The sequence below is a fragment of the Oryzias melastigma genome, linkage group LG19 (assembly GCF_002922805.2).
Source record: "Oryzias melastigma strain HK-1 linkage group LG19, ASM292280v2, whole genome shotgun sequence".
NCBI lineage: Eukaryota > Metazoa > Chordata > Actinopteri > Beloniformes > Adrianichthyidae > Oryzias > Oryzias melastigma.
In genome coordinates, this window is record NC_050530.1 from 7,986,532 (window position 1) to 7,989,066 (window position 2,535).

Genomic DNA, 2,535 nt, shown 5'->3' on the forward strand with positions numbered 1-2,535 from the left:
GATCAGAGGTCTGCAAAAGTCAAAAAATCTTGAAATATGACATTTTTTGTATTTATGCTTTTGTTATTACTAGAATACCAGTAAATATGAATGAAATATTGTTTTAAGCATAAATAAAACAGAAATATACCCATTAAAAAAACCAAAAAGAAAAAAAAACCTTTGAGAGGTTTATATGAATTCCCTTCAAAATAAAAGACATCCTGTCACACGTAATCATTTAAATGCAGTAAATTGTAGTAGGTACCCTGATGATAAAAAAATTAAAAAACTAAAATTAAGGAAGTGAGCTTTCCCATATTTTCAGGCAATTAATTAAAGTCCTTGATTTTTTTTTCCAAAAATTGACAGTCTGCCTAAAAATCCCCATTAACTGTATGTTATAGTCAGTTTGTGAACTTTAATTATTAATTGACCCCAAACTGACTTTCTGTGCTCAATAATTTGCTTAAATGTTTTAGTTTTGTTAAAGCTGCAAAGACACACTGATGGATTGTTGGAGCATTATGGGTAGTGTAGTCCAATCTTAAACTTTGCTATATTCTGTGTATTCAGAATACATATTTAAATACATTTTTAACAATTAAATTTCGCTCAAACCAAGGTAGCAAATTATTTATTTATACTAGACAGATGAACAAACTGAGCCATGATAGCAGCATTTCAACTATTACAATATTTACACTATCACATCACAGCAAGGATATATGCAACCCTTTACATTGTAAACACATGGTATAAAGACATATTTGAATGCTAGAAAACAAGCTGATATATTCACAAAGAAAAGGGGAAAAAAAACCTTTAGGCAGCCAAAAGCTGCTTATACCATTAGAGATTGATCTACAGGAGAAAACAAGTTTCCACAGGTGAAGACGCAGCCGCTAGTGTGGTGATTCAGCTGGACAAATAGAACCCCGACAGTGAAAAGGAAAAGACAAACCATTAGTAATGATTGTCTTAGACGTTCGTTATGAAGGATATCATTCATTCTTTCTTGATCAGCTGGGAAATGTGTAATCATGATGGTTAAATTCAGAAAATTAACATAGTTTATCACCTTATCCCTCAAATCAGAAGGAACTCTCCACCTTTAGACCTTTCTGGAGGTAAGAACATGATGAGAACAGTCTGACTCAGAAAAACAAATATTGTACTGCATTTGATCTGGAAAGTTTGATTTTTTTTAAATGCTTTTACTCAAACCTCAAAAGACGGACAATATTTCTGTATCAACCATGACGTTTATTCAGTGCAGAGGCTGATGAATCAGAGGAAGTGAAGGAAATGAATGAATAAATTAACTGCTGCTTATGAGAAGAACATTAACATAATGCCCTAATTTTATCTTGTTTTTTTATATATCCTGAATGGAAAAAGTGGAATAAAGCACTAAAAAATGTTTTTATGTAAATGAAAAACAAAAAATAGTTTTTTGTCAAGTATAGAGTTGAAGATTGTTTCTGTTGCAGAAAACATCCAGAGTCCGATGGTTTGCTGACGTTGGTCTCCGTTGTGTGTCCCTTTGTGCGTTGGTCACACACAACAACAACAACTAAAGCATGTGTGATTGGACGGGCGGATTACTGAGAGAACGCCTCGTGCGTGGGCTCTCCTGGTTGTCCAAACGGCGTCTGGAGCCCATCATGCCTGCAGGAATCACACAATTCGTGTTCAGATTTGACATATAAAATTCTTAGAAAGTTGTCTTGTTTTGCTATGTTAAATAATTCCAACAAATAACATCTCATCTCCTCAGTTCTAATAACAAACGTTGATATTTCAACTGTTTTCAACTTGGTAGCATCCTTTTAAAAACTGTCTGAAAATTGATCATAAAAGGAGAAATTAATAATTGCGGTCTGTGCCTGAGTAGAAGTATACGACGTCAAATCTATCAGGAACTATATCAATAACCTGTATTACATGTGTAGCATCAGATTGACTAAAAAAGCCTGAGTTTGGAATCTTAGTGTAACTTTCTAGAAACACACTGAGATTTTTTAACCACCTGACAGACTGCCACCTTCATTGATTTAACTAAGTTTTCCCTTTTGTCCCACACAACTCTGAAATGCAAATCACTCATTCGCTTCATTTTAATTTTGGAAATTACTTTAGTTTGTTTTATTTCTAATATGTAACAATGTTTTTATTTGCTTTGCATTTTTACTTGTCGTTGTGTTTTTATGTTTTTGTATTTAATGATTTGTTGATGCGATTTACTCTTTAAAGCAACCGAACATTTTGCTTTAAATTTGAATTTTCTACATTTTGCAACTATAAAGAATTTCTTACTAAACTAGATTGTTTTTCTTTTTTTCTTTTTTTTTTAAAATCTGTTTTATTGTTTCAACCAAAAGATCTTTTATCAGAGTCGGTTTGGTCACTTTAACATGTAGTAAAGAAACAAAGTGTTGTGTTACTGCAAAAGAACTTACATATTAAAATGGTTGCAGATCCAGACCAGAACCCTCAGCTCCTAAAAGAGAGTTGTGTTTAACCGAAAAATCCTCTCATTTACCGATTAACAGT

The 2,535-nt window shown here is 32.7% G+C and overlaps 1 protein-coding gene across 1 annotated transcript in view; it reads right to left on the reverse strand.

The window, feature by feature from the left end:
* Positions 1 to 600: 600 nt before the first annotated feature.
* Positions 601 to 2,535, reverse strand: part of si:dkeyp-118b1.2 (uncharacterized protein LOC559983 homolog) — a gene marked incomplete in the record, with an annotated part of 4,900 nt that continues 2,965 nt past the window's right edge. Inside the window, 1 exon segment of the mRNA XM_024285742.1 lies at positions 601 to 1,650.